The sequence below is a fragment of the Choloepus didactylus genome, chromosome 13 (assembly GCF_015220235.1).
Source record: "Choloepus didactylus isolate mChoDid1 chromosome 13, mChoDid1.pri, whole genome shotgun sequence".
Lineage (NCBI taxonomy): Eukaryota > Metazoa > Chordata > Mammalia > Pilosa > Megalonychidae > Choloepus > Choloepus didactylus.
In genome coordinates, this window is record NC_051319.1 from 79773466 (window position 1) to 79791924 (window position 18459).

The 18459-nt window shown below is 40.7% G+C and overlaps 1 protein-coding gene across 1 annotated transcript in view; it reads right to left on the reverse strand.

Annotated features, from left to right (window-relative positions):
* The window catches only part of TRPC7 (transient receptor potential cation channel subfamily C member 7), a 183411-nt gene that overhangs the window by 72495 nt on the left and 92457 nt on the right, over positions 1 to 18459 (reverse strand). The window lies entirely within an intron of this gene.

The following is an 18459-nucleotide window of genomic DNA, read 5'->3' on the forward strand; positions in this document are numbered from 1 at the left end:
CTTGAAAAATTTTTCTGAGTCCTGCCGGAAAACCACTATATGAAGGGCCTAATTAGGATCTCAAGCCTCTTGCCAAATTCCACCTGACTCTGACATGCAATTCCAGACAGTTCCCTGAGCCCAAGGACAAATGAATTCTGTTCTGCATTTGGTTCCATAACTGCAGACTTTCTATAGTGGGCTGTGCTGTCCTGTGGATGCAAAGATTCATGGTGTCCTAGAACATGCAAGGCTCTGGGATCTGCCTGCCTAGGTTTCTGTCTTGGCTCTACCACTGACTAGTGAGTGAGTGAGTAGTTAGCTTCATTGCTCATGCCTCAGTTTCTACATCTAAAAATGATCATACTCACGGCTAACTTAAAGGAGATTTCAAGGGTATAGATAATGCAGTTCCAGTTTTTTGGTTTATGGTGCAATTTTTAAGTACCAATTACATTGGTATTTTGGTGGTCTATTATTTCTGTAATAAAAGTCAGAAATGTAAATCATTTATATCTTTAGTACTGTCCAAAGAGTTATACCACGAGTTAAGATTTTTGATCAAACAAAGCTGTGTGTTCATTTAAATAGTGTTCTACATTTTTGTAGTTCTTAATGGAGGAAGAAACTTGACATTTCATAAAAGCAAAGTTTTTCATGCAAGAATAATTCTTATTCTAGTTCAAAGACTTTCTCAAAAACGATAACATAGACCAAAGGTATTGATAGTGATACAGGAAATCTGCATGGGTATCTGCATTTATATTTAGATAAACTGAAGAAGACAGAGAGACAAACTGGAAATTTTTACTTGAAATATAAACTACAGCTTGTAACCAATATGAAAATTATAGTTCTAGCTTGGCAGGAATGGTGGTAGGGTGGGGTGGTGAAACATTTTTCAAAAAGACTTCCTCAAATTATTAAATAAAAGGTTAAGTCATTTGTGGGTGAGGAAATCAGAAGAAGATGTTTGGCGTTTACTTACAACTATTTCTTCATGATTCCAGTGAGTAAACTAGACCAACAGTTATTTTAGCAGCTGAAGAATTTGCACACAAATATGCATATCACTCAGCAATAATGTCCTCAATATGTTTTTTTTTTTAAAATCACACTTTAAATCTTTACTTTTATGCAATTATTTTTTAAATGGCACTTAAAAATTCCTTTTATCTCCTGCTAATTTATAATATAATATGGATATATGTGTGATGTATATATTCAGGATTTAGTGTCAATGCTTCTAAATTTTGTTTTTGAATTCTTTTAACACTTACAAATTACTGTTATCATCACCAGTATTTTGATATTATGAGACATAAAGGCTGAAATAATAGCATAGCCATTGCTTCAAGAATTAGAAATAACATATATATAACCCACATGTTCCAGGCTTTGGCAACTGGTGAGCACAAACCAAGTCCCATTAGCAGATAGTCATCCATCTGTCCACCAGACATTTATTAAATGCCTATTGATATTATGTACCAAGAACTTTCAGGCGTGGAGGACATAGCATTGAAGAATATGGACAAGGCCCCTGCTCTTGGAAAACTTGTTAATTCCCCAATTTTGATGGTTCTGAGCCCATTTTTTAGGCTGGACTGCTGAGTTTTTAAATGGTGGCCTTCTTGTGTTTTTATTTGCAAATACTCTAGGCCAGTCACTTTACTGGTCAGTGAATGTGCCAAGTGACAGGACATCAGCCCCTCCTTGCTCTCTTCAAATCCCTAAGTGAGCCAGTCCAGTGGACAGGCAGAGCTGCTGTTGTGTCTCTATAGGAGGCCTGCTCTGCCACTCTGATCTATCGTATTGCCTGCATTGAAGACTACTGCATTTACTTGTCCATCCCGCTGTTCAGTATGTCCAGAGCTCTGCCCTCCGCTCTGCCCTCAGGAGCCACTTGTTCTGGGCTGACTTTCTCCTGCAGTTTTGCTGATGGGCCATGTGGCCTCCTCATGGTGGTAGGTTCTGAATTCTTCTGGACCTTGAATGCCTCCTTGGACTGTGGGATGACTACTTTCTCTTCAGATATTGCCACTTCTTCTCCATCACTCCTGCCTCCAGGTCTCCATCTATTTACCTCTCTCTCTGACTGGCAGGAATGCCTACCTCTTCACATGTCCATCTTTTCTAAAGGGCAGCCCCCAACAGAATTGCTGGAGTATAGGATGAAGTAACGCCTTCCACTGTGCCACAGCTGCTCCTTTGCGGGTTTCAGGCCTGCATGATTCTGATTCTGGATGGTCCCAAGTGGGGGATTGATTACTCATCCCATTTCATTTTACCCCCATTTTGACTACTTAAATTAGCCTCCTACTGAAGACTGGTTGGAAAGAGCTGCCAAATCCTGAACCAGTGCTCACAGCTCCCTACAAATAACTAATTTTGGCTTGTGGTGAGCAACCTAGAACCTCATTCAAAACCCAGTACCCTGCTCAATCCCCATCCTTAGATCTTTTTTTCACTTCTGAGGATTTTTCTCTCGGACTTTATTTAAAAATTACCCTTATTTCCTGCTCTTCTACTTCCTAGCACCAATCTGACCAGCAGACCAAGCTAGACCCAATGGAGACAGAGTTTTCCATGTGGTTCTTGGCCCTATGCAAACAATAGGTTGTGCCTGTCAGTGAATGACTCCCTCTCCCATTCACAAACAATCAACATTATTCTTCACATCTGGAGCACACAGAGAACCTCCAAATTTCACGTCACACTCCTTATTTCTACCCTCTGATATTTTTAGGGACCTCATTACCTAAACAGAGAGCCTGGCACATACCTAAGCCAGACACTTAGTAAATGTTGCTTTCTTCTGTCTTGGTGGTATCTATGCCTGGCCATCCTCAATCTGCTCTCTTCACTTCTCTGGGAAATGTGAAAATTCATCAAAACACTGGGAAACAACCAGTATTTATTTCTGGTGAAGGCACATTCTGGGCATGCAGGTAGCTGCTGGCTGCCTGTTCTTAGATGTCAAATGAGGGTTATGAATATTCAGTAACCAATGCAAAGTTCCCTTGCTTGTACTTGCTATTTGAAGACGAAGTAGCACTCTTTGTCATTTAGGGACTACACCCAACTCATGATACAGAGAAAATTTCTTGATGGGTTGGGTCAATTTTAGTCATACTTCGTTGATTTTTTATCAAACTATGTCATATAAAATCTATTTCTTTCTCTAAGTGTGTGTGTACATATATATTGTTCAGAAGTGGAAACTAAGTCCTATAAGATATTGTGATATATTTAAGGTCACATCTTTCTACATATGTATGTAAGAAGCCATATTAGTATAAATGAATTAATTCATTCATTTATTCAGTAAATACCTACTGGTCCATGTACCTGAAACACAAAGGTCAATAATAATGATTCTTGCCCTCACAGTTCTTAAAGTCTAGTCTGGGAGACAGACAAGTAAATAGTCAAATTAAATATCTATTAGCCAGTGCGATAATAGGATTCCATGAGATAGAGAATGGACACCCAACTCAGGCTGAGATATGAAGGGACAGTGAGGGGGGCTTCCTAGAGGAAGGATTCTTGATCCAAGCTATGAAAGCTGTAATGGGGCTACTGAAAGACTCAGGAAGGGTGTGCCAAGGAATAGGAACTGCAAAGCATTTGAATCTTGACTCTGCCTCCTAATGGTTGTGTGATATTGGGCAAGTTACATTACCTCTGAGACTAGGGTCTTGCAAGCCATGCTAATGAAGAGACTAAACATGACACTGGGAGCAAGGAAATATTGTAATTGGCTTTTATTTTTAGATATATGGGCCAGATATCAGTAGTGTAGGTTGTGTGTACACACACTTGCCTCCCCACCATCCCCGCATTTACTAAAGGGCAGAGCAATATCCTCCATTCAAATTACAGCTTCAGACAGTCTCAGGAGGCTCCAGGGGTACTTGAATCATAGAGTCTGCCTAGTGGACAATGATAATATATTGCAGTGTCCAGGATTCTGTTTGCAACCTCTCTTAATGTTAATGTTCAATAAGGTAATTATGATGGGGAAGGTTCCTGGTCCAGTTGTGATTTAATTTAATTTACAAGGCCATCTGGAGTTATGCAAAATTCTTTTAAATTTTTATCAGACTGAATTGAATGAATTCTGATGACTATAATGTCAAGCTTATAGCAAAGACACTCTCCCCAGGCACTACAGATCTAGAAGGGAAGCCCAGTGGTCCAAGGATGAGCCAGAACATGCAAAGAGGGTGGATTCTGCCATCTTCCTACTCCTCACCTCTTCAAGGGCATGTAAGGAGTATCACCTCCTAGTGAGGATGGGTTTCTGCTAAGAACTGAGCCTCATCCAGCTCAAGAGGCCAGACCAATGCGTGGGTTCCCCTGTCATTCTCCTTCCTTCTCTGGCTCACCCTTGCTGCCTATTTTCAGACTCCAGTGCAATGCCAGCCCCACGACCACCCTGAATTTATGGATATTCGTCCACGGCAGCCTTAAGACTGAAGCTGATGATGTCACTTTCCTTCTCAAAATCTTCCAGTAGCTTCCCACTATGCTTAGATAAAAATCCACATTTATTCCCATGTCTGTAAGGTTTTAGATGATCTGGCTTTTGCCACTCCCATTTGTTCACTATGGTACATTCCTACTGGCCTCCTCACTGTTCTTGAAACATGACAAGGCTTTCTCAGACCACTTTGTCTGAAACACAGGTCTTCCCTTGGGCACTCAACTTAGTCTCTTCCTATCCTCTTACACTGCTTTCTTTCTCTTTATCATTTTGCAACCACCAGACTTTATGTTTTACATTTATTTATTTGTGTCTGTCACTGAACTAGAATATAAGCTCCATAAGGGCAAGAACTTTTTTCACTTCACTGCATCTCTAATACCTAGAATAGTGTCCAGTACATAGTAGGCTCTCAGTACATATTTGTTGAATGAATGAATTCATGAGTGAATCTTCTGGTTCATCTCTTTGACTCCACAGTGCACCCCTACAAGTAGGAACTATAATCCTTCTTCCCTCCTGGAGTAGGTTGCATTTCCAAAGATGGTAGCAACAACCTCTCCCATTTGCTCTGCACTGTGGCATTGAAACACCCCCATCAAAAAGTGAGTCACTTTCCACTTTCAGTGAATCTGAGCTAGCTCTGAAAGTCCTATTTTCTCCTATAGAATGAGGCACAAGTGATGCTGTGAAACTTTCCAAGTCTGGGTCTTAGAGATCTGCAGTATCTACCTTCACCACTAGGAAAGCTGTCTTGGAAGACAGCTGCCATGTAAAAGTCCAACTCTTCTGACAGCACTATGCTGTGAGGAAGCCTGAGAGAGCCCTGGGGAGAGAGGGAGAGACCATATAAAGGAACACTGAGGTGCCAGACATGTGAGTAAAGCCTTCTTGAGGCCTCCAGCCCAGCCCAGCCACCAGTCAAACACAGCTGAGCTAATGAGTTCACCTGATACAATGTGGCACATAAGAACTTCCTAGCTGAGCCCTCCCTGATTTCCTGACCCACAGTATTATGAGCAAATAAAATTATTTTTTTATTTCTAAGCCACTGCATTTTATACATCAGAAGATCAGTTGGACACTTCTCTTCAGTTTCCAGCTCCCAGTCTTAATCTTGGCTCCTTCTCTGTGGAACTGTTGGGCAAGAGCCCCCTCCTCTGTCCTCACCTCATCTCTGCTTTGATGCTCATCTTTTGCTCCTCTCCCTTCTCAGAAGAAGAAGCATCCCCCCTTCTGATCACAGCTAGCTCTCCACCTGTGTTCTTGATCCCATCCCCTCTCCGGACCTCTGCAGCCTTCATAGCACCTGAAATCTGGCTCCTGAACTCTGCTGAAACTCTTCTCTCAAAATCTCATTAATTTCCTTCTGATTGTCAGATCCAGGAGTCTGTTTCATGTCTTCATTCCCTCTGACACCTCTGCATCCGGATGCTGCCTACTACCTGCTGAGCCATAAACACCCTCCTCCCTTGATTTTATTTGAATCTCTGGGTGGCTGAACGACCTGTCTGGGAGGTGATCCTGTCCTGTTTTGTGGCTGAACGACCTGTCTGGGAGGTGATCCTGTCCTGTTTTCTTGGCTGAAGACTCATCATGGGAGTATGAGTGACATGTGCCTTCCACACCTCCTGAGGAGGTGGCCAGGGCTCTTTGCTCTGATGGTCCTTACTCAGGAGGAAGTTACTGGTTTGTGGAAGTTTTAGGAATTGTACTGAAAAGCAGGTCTTTTTTGGGGGATTGAAGGTTAGTCAGGGGGAGGGGATGGAGGATGGTACTTGGTATTGAAGAGAGGGAATGGCTTCCTAAAACTGGTAGAGGGGAACAATGTTTGGAAGTCTTCCAGTCAGTGATAGACAGCAGTTTCCACTTGAACTCTCTGCCTTGTGTTAGAGAGATTGACCAATACCAAGGGTCATCTCTGCATTAGTTCAGAAAGAGTCCCATCACCAGTCTGTCCCAGGGAACTTACTTCATTGGAAACTCCATGAAGGAAGGATTCTTGTCTGTTTTGTTTTTACTGTTATATTCCCAGCACCCAGCATAGTGCCTGGAACACAGAGGGTGCTAAAAAAAAATCTGCTGAATGAATAAAATAGAGCCACAGCTTGGGACAGAGGGTGGTGATCAGTGCTTGTTAGAGGCATCAGGTTTTTACATGGAGACGAAGTCTTCTTTGGGTATACAGATGACTCCCGGAGTGTGGGGTGACAGAGAGGATGGGGAGGCTGCCCCAGAGTGACTGAAATGGGATTTCCTGACAGCATGGGCAGGACAGGCTGAGCCAGATTTCGTAGAATTTAGAAAAATAAAGGAATGATGAGGGACAACATTTATTAAGCACTTATGATGGTGCTTTTCCACATCTGTTACAAATGATTTTCATATATTTATTTAATCCTTACAAGAATTCCTAGGACATAGACACAATTATTAGCACCCCGCCCCTTCTCTCTCTGTCAGTAGAGGCAGCCGAGGCACAGAGAGAGTAAGTTAACTTGTCCAAGGGCACACTGTCAGGATGTGAACCCAGGCATTCTGACTCCAGAGCCTGCCCTATATCAAGTAGTGGTTAAGATGTAAGATTTCTTATGCCTGAGAGTCATGAGGAAGATTCTTGCTGGTCATAATTGTTACTCTACTAATCTTATATTTCACTGATTAAATATTTAATATTATATACACACATATATATATTATAATATTTTAATAATCTAATAAAATAAAAATTCTGACAGAACTGATTAAGGTTGGAAATAGAGAAAAAATGTTTTTCTAGTAATAGAATCTAACAACTTGAGTGGACTGTACCTTGCCTGCTACCCTGATAATATGCAGTCGGTCCCCTAACTAGTACTTGGGATGGACCAGAACAATTCCTGAAAGATAATATTTGTAATGTGCTAGTCACTCACATTTATCCAGTCTTTACTATGTATTGGAACTTTATAAAACAAGTATTGTTATTCCAACTTTAGAGATGAGGGAAAAGCAAGGATAAGGAATTCGCCTCAGGTGACTCCAGGCTGTCTCACTTGAGAGCTTATGATTTTAATCATTCCTCCATACAGACTCCTTTTTTCCACATCATATTGAAAGGTCTGTTTTTCAGCAGAAACATGCTTTCTTTTTCTGGGAGGAAGTAAATTATTTCAGGAAGAAGTGTGTAGCAACCATGTAAAGAGCCCTGGAGGATATTTATGCACTGCTTGTAAATATAATAACCAATTATAAGTATAATAGAAAATTATATATATGTATGTGCTCCCCACAACCATAGTACAAATGGTGTACTCTCTGGGCAGCAGTCTATTATCAACTAAAAATCTGTAAGTGGTGCTAATGGATTTGGTTGTTGAAAGTTTGCTTTTATAAATCCTCCCTAATGGGTCTTAATTTCACTAGATTTCAGCCTGATGGTCACTGAACAAGCTTCCAAATTGGCTAATTCTTAACCTCCCCTTTTTTGCCCACTGAATGAGAATTTAGAAAAACAACTATTATTTTGTTTCCACCGAAAATAAACTTGGGAAACTGGATCAGAAGGGTCAGCTCTGGATTCGATGAGTTCAGTATTTTTGAGGATCTCGGGCTGTATTAGTTTGTACAGTCAGGCACCTCCTTGTGCTCTGCTCTGGTGAACATGGCTTAGGGACTTGACCAGGAGCCCTACTTTCCAGGTTTACCCCCTCATCCCCAATTCCCCTGAATTACTCTGGTGGCCTGTGAGGCAGGGAAGCTTTTTTAGCCCTGTTAGTCCCAGCAGAATGTGGTGGTTAAGAAGAGAGGCTTTCGAGTCTCCTCTGCCTCCTGCCAGCTATACAACTTTGACTTGCTCTCCCTCTCTGAGCCTTTGTCCCTTCATCAGCTAAATGGAGATAACATGAATGTGACTGATGGGAGAATGTAACCTACATGTGAAGAAGAGGGGACATGGCTGGTTCTCAAAAACCAAGAGCTATAAGATGGCGGCATAGAGAGGAGTGGAAGCTAGTTTATTAGTGGAACAACTAATAAACAACAGAAAAATTAGTAAATAACCTGGAATAACTGTAGGAGACAAACGTGACTATCCACTCATCATACACCAACCTGAATTGGGAGGAATGCCCGAGATCGCAGCATAAAATCTGAAGTAAAAACTGTGGACCTGAGCCAAGAGACCCTCCCTCATGGAAGCCTCCCGGTGCTAGAGAGCAGCACTCTCTGAACAGCGAATATACCTCAGCCCAGCTCCAACTGGGGTTTTAATGTTAACTGCTCAGTGCAGACAGTGAATCCCCAACAAGCAGACAGAGGCTTTTGGTGATGACTGACCTTGGGAGAGTCAGGGGATGTATCTGTCAGGACGGGGAGCCCAAAGGATCGGGTGCTATCTCTGGCTGATGGGTCAGTCTGGGGGCCATGGATGGGGGCTTTCTGTCCCTTTCTCTCTCTCTCAATCTGGGCAGCTCAGTGGAGAAAGCCTCAGCCATTTTCAGCTCGCAGTGCTCTGCAGTGGAGAAAGCCTCAGCCATTTTAAACTCACAGCACTCTGACCCAGGAAAGGGTGGAAATAGCAGAGTCAGAGAAACAAAGAATCTATTTATATGCAAGTAACCTCTCTGTAGGGGGCTTAGCTTCCCAAGAGGAAAGAGGAGGGGCCCAGCTCTATTACCTGCCTTCTATTCAGAACCAGACCCCAGAGGCTGGGGAAGGAGAGCCGTGGGCCACACCCTCTACACCAGCCTGTGACAGACTGACATGTGCCACCTGCTGGGCAGAAGGGCACAGGGTGTGTCAATCCTCTAAGACACACCATCATGGAAACCGGATACGGAATATTTCCTCCTTCTGGGACTTGAGCTGGTTCTCGTCTGGGAAAACATGATTGTGGTGGCCTAGGAGGTCAGATGCCTAGAAAACAGAGAACCACAACCTACACTAAGAAAAACAAAGTATGGCCCAGTCAGAGGAACAAACTTACACTTCAACTGAGATACAGAAATTTAAACAACTAATGCTAAATCAATTCAGAAAGTTTAGAGAAGATATGGCAAAAGAGATAAAGGCTATAAAGAAAACACTGGGCGTACATAAGGCAGAAATTGAAAGTTCAGAAAAACATTTGGCAGGAGGCGGGGCAAGATGGTGGATTGGTGAGCTGTATGTTTTAGTTACTCCTCCAGGAAAGTAGGTAGAAAGCCAGGAACTGCGTGGACTGGACACCACAGAGCAATCTGACTTTGGGCATACTTCATACAACACTCATGAATACGTCAAACTGCTGAGATCAGCGAAATCTGTAAGTTTTTGCGGCCAGGGGACCCGCGCCCCTTCCTGCCAGGCTCAGTCCTGTGGGAGAAGGGGCCGTCAGCGCTGGGAAGGAGAAGGGAGAACTGCAGTGGCAGCTCTTATCAGAAACTCATTCTACTGATCCAAACTCCAACCATAGATAGACTGAGACCAGACACCAGAGAATCTGAGAGCAGCCAGCCCAGCAGAGAGGAGACGGGCATAGCAAAAAACAGCAAGAAAACCTCTAAAATAAAAGCGGAAGATTTTTGGAGTTCTGGTGAACATAGAAAGGGGAAGGGCAGAGCTCAGGCCCTGAGGCTCATATGCAAATCCTGAAGAAAAACTGGTCTCTCTGCCCCCTGGATCTTTCCTTAATGGCCCTAATTGCTTTGTCTCTTAGCATTTCAGTAACCCATTAGATCTGCGAGGAGGGCTTTTTTTTTTTTAATCTTTTTTTTTTTTCTGTTTCTAAAACAATTACTCTAAGAAGCCCAATACAGAAAGCCTCAAAGACTTGCAATTTGGGTAGGTCAAGACAAGAGCAGAACTAAGAGAGCTCTGAGACAAAAGGCAATGATCCAGTGGCTGAGAAAATTCACTAAACACCACAACTTCCCAAGAAAAGGGGGGTGTCCACTCACAGCCATCACCCTGGTGGACAGGGAACACTCCTGCCCGTCGCCAGCCCCATAGCCCAGAGCTGCCCCAGACAACTCAGTGTGACTGAAGTGCTTCAAATAATAGGCAAGCACCACAAAACTGGGCGTGGACATTAGCCTTCCCTGCACCCTCAGCTGGTTGTCCCAGAGTTGGGAAGGTGGAGCAGTGTGAATTAACAAAGCCCCATTCAGCCATCATTTCAGCAGAATGGGAGCCTCCCTACACAGCCCAGCAGCCCAGAACCGCCCTGGGGGGATGGCACTCACCTGTGACATAGCACAGTCATCCCTCAACAGAGGACCAGGGGGTGCACGGCCTGGAAGAGGGACCCACTCGCAAGTCTCAGGAGCCATATGCCAATACCAAGGACTTGTGGGTCAGTGGCAGAGACAAACTGTGGCAGGACTGAACTGAAGGATTAGACTATTGAAGCAGCTTTAAAACTCCAGGACCACCAGGGAGATTTGATTGTTAGAGCCACCCCCGCCCCAACCGCCCAGACACACGCCCCATATACAGGGCGGGCAACACCAACTACACACGCAAGCTTGGTACACCAAATGGACCCCACAAGACTCACTCCCCCACTCACCACAAAGGCAAAGCAGGGGAGAACTGGTTTGTGGAGAACAGGTGGCTCATGGACGCCACCTGCTGCTTAGTTAGAGAAAGTGTACTCCACGAAGCTGTAGATCTGATAAATTAGAGGTAAGGACTTCAATTGCTCTACAAATCCTAAAAGAACCCTATCAAGTTCAGCAAATGCCAAGAGGCCAAAAACAACAGAAAATTATAAAGCATATGAAAAAAACAGACGATATGGATAACCCAAGCCCAAGCACCCAAATCAAAAGACCAGAAGAGACACAGTACCTAGAGCAACTAATCAAAGAACTAAAGATGAACAATGAGACCATAGTACGGAATACAAAGGATATCAGGAAGACCCTAGAAGAGCATGAAGAAGACATTGCAAGACTAAATAAAAAAATAGATGATCTTATGGAAACTAAAGAAACTGTTGACCAAATTAAAAAGATTCTGGACACTCATACTACAAGACTAGAGGAAGTTGAACAACGAATCAGTGACCTGGAAGATGACAGAATGGAAAATGAAAGCATAAAAGAAAGAATGGGGAAAAAAATTGAAAAAATTGAAACGGACCTCAGGGATATGATAGATAATATAAAACGTCCTAATATAAGACTCATTGGTGTTCCAGAAGGGGAAGAAAAGGGTAAAGGTCTAAGAAGAGTATTCAAAGAAATTGTTGGGGAAAACTTCCCAAATCTTCTAAACAACATAAATACACAAATCATAAATGCTCAGCGAACTCCAACTAGAATAAATCCAAATAAACCCACTCCGAGACATATTCTGATCACACTGTCAAACACGGAAGAGAAGGAGCAAGTTCTGAAAGCAGCAAGAGAAAAGCAATTCACCACATACAAAGGAAACAGCATAAGACTAAGTAGTGACTACTCAGCAGCCACCATGGAGGCGAGAAGGCAGTGGCACGATATATTTAAAATTCTGAGTGAGAAAAATTTCCAACCAAGAATACTTTATCCAGCAAAGCTCTCCTTCAAATCTGAGGGAGAGCTTAAATTTTTCACAGACAAACAAATGCTGAGAGAATTTGCTAACAAGAGACCTGCCCTACTGGAGTTACTAAAGGGAGCCCTACAGACAGAGAAACAAAGACAGGACAGAGAGACTTGGAGAAAGGTTCAGTACTAAAGAGATTCGGTATGGGTACAATAAAGGATATTAATAGACAGAGGGGAAAAATATGACAAACAGAAACCAAAGGATAAGATGGCTGATTCAAGAAATGCCTTCACAGTTATAACGTGGAATGTAAATGGATTAAACTCCCCAATTAAAAAATATAGATTCGCAGAATGGATCAAAAAAAATGAACCATCAATATGTTGCATACAAGAGACTCATCTTAGACACAGGGACACATAGAAATTGAAAGTGAAAGGATGGAAAAAAATATTTCATGCAAACTACAGCCAAAAGAAAGCAGGTGTAGCAATATTAATCTCAGATAAAATAGACTTTAAATGCAGGGATGTTTTGAGAGACAAAGAAGGCCACTACGTACTAATACAAGGGGCAATTCAACAAGAAGAAGTAACAATCGTAAATGTCTATGCACCCAATCAAGGTGCCACAAAATACAGGAGAGAAACACTGGCAAAACTAAAGGAAGCAATTGATGTTTCCACAATAATTGTGGGAGACTTCAACACATCACTCTCTCCTATAGATAGATCAACCAGACAGAAGACCAATAAGGAAACTGAAAACCTAAACAATCTGATAAATGAATTAGATTTAACAGACATATACAGGACATTACATCCCAAATCACCAGGATACACATACTTTTCTAGTGCTCACGGAACTTTCTCCAGAATAGATCATATGCTGGGACATAAAACAAGCCTCAATAAATTTAAAAAGATTGAAATTATTCAAAGCACATTCTCTGACCACAGTGGAATACAATTAGAAGTCAATAACCATCAGAGACTTAGAAAATTCACAAATACCTGGAGGTTAAACAACACACTCCTAAACAATCAGTGGGTTAAAGAAGAAATAGCAAGAGAAATTGCTAAATATATAGAGACGAATGAAAATGCGAACACAACATACCAAAACCTATGGGATGCAGCAAAAGCAGTGCTGAGGGGAAAATTTATAGCACTAAACGCATATATTAAAAAGGAAGAAAGAGCCAAAATCAGAGAACTAATGGATCAACTGAAGAAGCTAGAAAATGAACAGCAAACCAATCCTAAACCAGGTAGAAGAAAAGAGATAACAAGGATTAAAGCAGAAATAAATGGTATAGAGAACAAAAAAACAACAGAGAGGATAAATATCACCAAAAGTTGGTTCTTTGAGAAGATCAACAAGATTGACAAGCCCCTAGCTAGACTGACAAAATCAAAAAGAGAGAAGACCCATATAAACAAAATAATGAATGAAAAAGGTGACATAACTGCAGATCCTGAAGAAATTAAAAAAATTATAAGAGGATACTATGAACAACTGTATGGCAAGAAACTGGATAACATAGAGGAAATGGACAATTTCCTGGAAACATATGGACAACCTAGATTGACCAGAGAAGAAATAGAAGACCTCAACCAACCCATCACAAGCAAAGAGATCCAATCAGTCATCAAAAATCTTCCCACAAATAAATGCCCAGGGCCAGATGGCTTCAAAGGGGAATTCTACCAAACTTTCCAGAAAGAACTAACACCAATCTTACTCAAACTCTTTCAAAACATTGAAGAAAATGGAACACTTTTATGAAGCTAACATCAATCTAATACCAAAACCAGGCAAAGATGGTACAAAAAAGGAAAACTACCGGCCAATCTCCCTAATGAATATAGATGCAGAAATCCTCAACAAAATACTTGCAAATCGAATCCAAAGACACATTAAAAAAAATCATACACCATGACCAAGTGGGGTTCATTCCAGGCATGCAAGGATGGTTCAACATAAGAAAATCAATCAGTATATTACAACACATTAAAAATTCGAAAGGGAAAAATCAAATGATCATCTCAATAGATGCTGAAAAAGCCTTTGACAAAATCCAACATCCATTTTTGATAAAAACACTTCAAAAGGTAGGAATTGAAGGAAACTTCCTCAATATGATAAAGAGCATATATGAAAAACCTACAGCCAGGATAGTACTCAATGGTGAGAGACTGAAAGCCTTCCCTCTAAGATCAGGAACAAGACAAGGATGCCCGCTGTCACCACTGTTATTCAACATTGTGCTGTAAGTGCTAGCCAGGGCAATCCGGCAAGATAAAGAAATAAAAGGCATCCAAATTGGAGAAGAAGAAGTAAAACTTTCATTGTTTGCAGACGATATGATCTTATATCTAGAAAACTCTGAGAAATCGACGATACAGCTACTAGAGCTAATAAACAAATTTAGCAAAGTAGCAGGATACCAGATTAATGCACATTAGTCAGTAATGTTTCTATACGCTAGAAATGAGCAAACTGAAGAGACACTCAAGAAAAAGATACCATTTTCAATAGCAACTAAAAAAATCAAGTACCTAGGAATAAACTTAACCAAAGATGTAAAAGACCTATACAAAGAAAACTACATAACTCTACTAAAAGAAATAGAAGGGGACCTTAAAAGATGGAAAAATATTCCATGTTCATGGATAGGAAGGCTAAATGTCATTAAGATGTCAATTCTACCCAAACTCATCTACAGATTCAATGCAATCCCAATCAAAATTCCAACAACCTACTTTGCAGACTTGGAAAAGCTAGCAATCAAATTGATTTGGAAAGGGAAGATGCCTCAAATTGCTAAAGACACTCTAAGAAAGAAAAACGAAGTGGGAGGACTTACACTCCCTGACTTTGAAGCTTATTATAAAGCCACAGTTGCCAAAACAGCATGGTACTGGCACAAAGGTAGACATATAGATCAATGGAATCTAATTGAGAATTTGGAGATAGACCCGCAGATCTATGGCTGACTGATCTTTGATAAGGCCCCCAAAGTCACTGAACTGGGTCATAATGGTCTTTTCAACAAATGGGGCCGGGAGAGTTGGATATCCATATCCAAAAGAATGAAAGAGGACCCCTACCTCACACCCTACACAAAAATTAACTCAAAATGGACCAAAGATCTCAATATAAAAGAAAGTACCATAAAACTCCTAGAAGATAATGCAGGAAAACCTCTTCAAGACCTTGTATTAGGCGGCCACTTCCTAGACTTTACACCCAAAGCACAAGCAACAAAAGAAAAAATAGATAAATGGGAACTCCTCAAGCTTAGAAGTTTCTGTACCTCAAACGAATTTGTGAAAAAGGTAAAGAGGCAGCCAACTCAATGGGAAAAAATTTTTGGAAACCATGTATCTGACAAAAGACTGATATCTTGCATATATAAAGAAGTCTGACAACTCAATGACAATAGTACAGACAGCCCAATTATAAAATGGGGAAAAGATATGAAAAGACAGTTTTCTGAAGAGGAAATACAAATGGCCAAGAAACACATGAAAAAATGTTCAGCTTCACTAGCTATTAGAGAGATGAAAAATTAAGACCACAATGAGATACCATCTCACACCGATTAGAATGGCTGCCATTAAACAAACAGGAAACTAGAAGTGCTGGAGGGGATGTGGAGAAATTGGAACTCTTGTTCATTGTTGGTGGGACTGTATAATGGTTCAGCCACTCTGGAAGTCAGTCTGGCGGTTCCTTAGAAAACTAGATATAGAGTTACCATTCGATCCAGGGATTGCACTTCTCGGTATATACCCGGAAGATCAGAAAGCAGTGACACGAACAGATATCTGCACGCCAGTGTTCATAGCAGCATTATTCACAATTGCCAAGAGATGGAAACAACCCAAATGTCCTTCAACAGATGAGTGGATAAATAAAATGTGGTATATACACATGATGGAATACTGCACGGCAGTAAGAAGGAACGATCTTGTGAAACATATGACAACATGGATGAACCTTGAAGACATAATGCTGAGCGAAATAAGCCAGGCACAAAAAGAGAAATATTATATGCTACCACTAATGTGAACTTTGAAAAATGTAAAACAAATGGTTTATAATGTAGAATGTAGGGGAACTAGCAATAGAGAGCAGTTAAGGAAGGGGGAACAATAATCCGAGAAGAACAGATAAGCTATCATGGGTAAATTTAATATTCTGGGAATGCCCAGGAATGACTATGGTCTGTTAATTTCTGATGGGTATAGTAGGAACAAGTTCACAGAAATGTTGCTATGTTAGGTAACTTTCTTGGGGTAGAGTAGGAACATGTTGGAAGTAAAGTAGTTATCTTAGGTTAGTTGTCTTTTTCTTACTCCCTTGTTATGGTCTCTTTGAAATGTTCTTTTATTGTATGTTCTTTTTAATTTTTTAATATTTTTTAAATTTTTCATACAGTTGATTTAAAAAAGAAAAAAAGTTAAAAAACAAACAAACAAACAAAAACAACTGGCAGAATCTATGGAAATGAAAGGCACAACACAAGAGACGAAAGGCACAACGGAAACATACAACAGCAAATCTCAAGAGGCAGAAGAAAACACTCAGGAACTGGAGAACAAAGCACCTGAAAGCCTACACACAAAAGAAGAGATAGAGAAAAGAATGGAAAAATATGAGCAACATCTCTGGGAACTTAAGGACGAAATGAAATACAAGAATGTATTTATCATTGGTGTCCCAGAAGGAGAAGAAAAGGGAAAAGGGGCAGAAAGAATAATAGAGGAAATAATCAACGAAAATTTCCCATCTCTTATGAAAGACATAAAATTACAGATCCAAGAAGCACAGTGTACTCCAAACATAATAGGTCTGAATAGACCTACATCAAGACACTTAATAATCTGATTATTAAACATCAAAGACAAAGAGAGAATCCTGAAAGCAGCAAGAGAAAAGCAATCCATCACATACAAAGGAAGCTTGATAAGACTATGTGCGAATTTCTCAGCAGAAACCATGGAGGCAAGAAGGAAGTGGTGTGATATATTTAAGATACTGAAAGAGAAAAACTGCCAACAAAGATTGCTATATCTGGCAAAACTGTCCTTCAAATATGAGGGAGAGTTTAAAATATTCTCTGACAAACAGACAGTGAGAAACTTTGTGAACAAGACATCTGCCCTATAGGAAATACTAAAGGGAGCAGTACAGACTGGTAGGAGAAGGTAGGAGTGAGATGTTTGGAACACAAGTTTGGGTGATGGTAGCACAGCAATATAAGTACACTGAACAAAGATAACTATGAATATAGTTGAAAGAGGAAGGTTAGGAGCATGTGGGACACCAGAAGAAAGGAGGGAAAATAAAGACTGGGATTGTATAACTCAGTGAAACCTAGAATGTTCAACAATTGTGATAAAATGTACCAATATGTTTTTTCACAAGGGAGTACAAACAAATGTCAACCTTGCGAGGTGAAAAAATAGGGAGGCATTGGAGGAAAAATACAATCAACATCAACTAGAGACTATAATTAACAGAATCATTGTATTATGCTTCCTTTAAGGAAGGGGGAACAATAATCCAAGAAGAACAGATAAGCTATCATGGGTAAATTTAATATTCTGGGAATGCCCAGGAATGACTATGGTCATATACCAAGGTAAATGCAGATAAGAGAGGGGCACGGGGAGGAATGTGAGACAGTTGGCATTGGTGGTGTTGTCTAACTCTTTATTCTACTTTGATTTAAGGTTATCTTTCCTTTTGGTGCTTCCTAGCTGTCATGTTTTTTTTTTCCCTCTTTTTTCTTTTTCTTTTGCCTCTCTACCTTCTTTGACTCTTCCTCCTGCTTTGTGGAAGAAATGTAGATGTCCTTATGTAGATAGTAGTGAGGGTGACTATACAGGGAACCATCAATTGTTTACTTAGGATGGAATGTATGGTGTGTGAACAAAACTATGTTAAAAAAAAATTGGGTTGATGACAAAAACTTCAGGGCAATATACTGAGTGAAATAAGCCAGACACATAAGGACAACTATTGTAGGGTCTCACTGATAGGAACTAATTATAATATGTAAACTCATAGGCATGAAATATAAGTTACCAAGATATAGAACGAGGCTAAAGAATGGGGAGCAGTTGCTTAGTATGAGCAGAATGTTCAACTAGGATGAACTTAAATATTTGGAAATGAACAGAGGTGATGGTAGCATGTTGTGAGAATAACTAACAGTGCTGAATGGCACGTGAATGAGGTGGAAAGGGGAAGCTCAGAGTCATATATGTCACCAGAAGGAAAGTTGGAGGTCAAAAGATGGGAATGTATAAAACTGAATCCTGTGGTAGGCAATGTCTGTGATTAACTGTACAGATATTAGAAATCTCTTTCATAAACCAGAACAAATGTATGACACTACAACTAGAAGTTAATAGTAGAGGGGCATATAGGGAGAAAATGTATACCTATTGCAAACTATATACTACAGTTAGTAGTATTTCAAC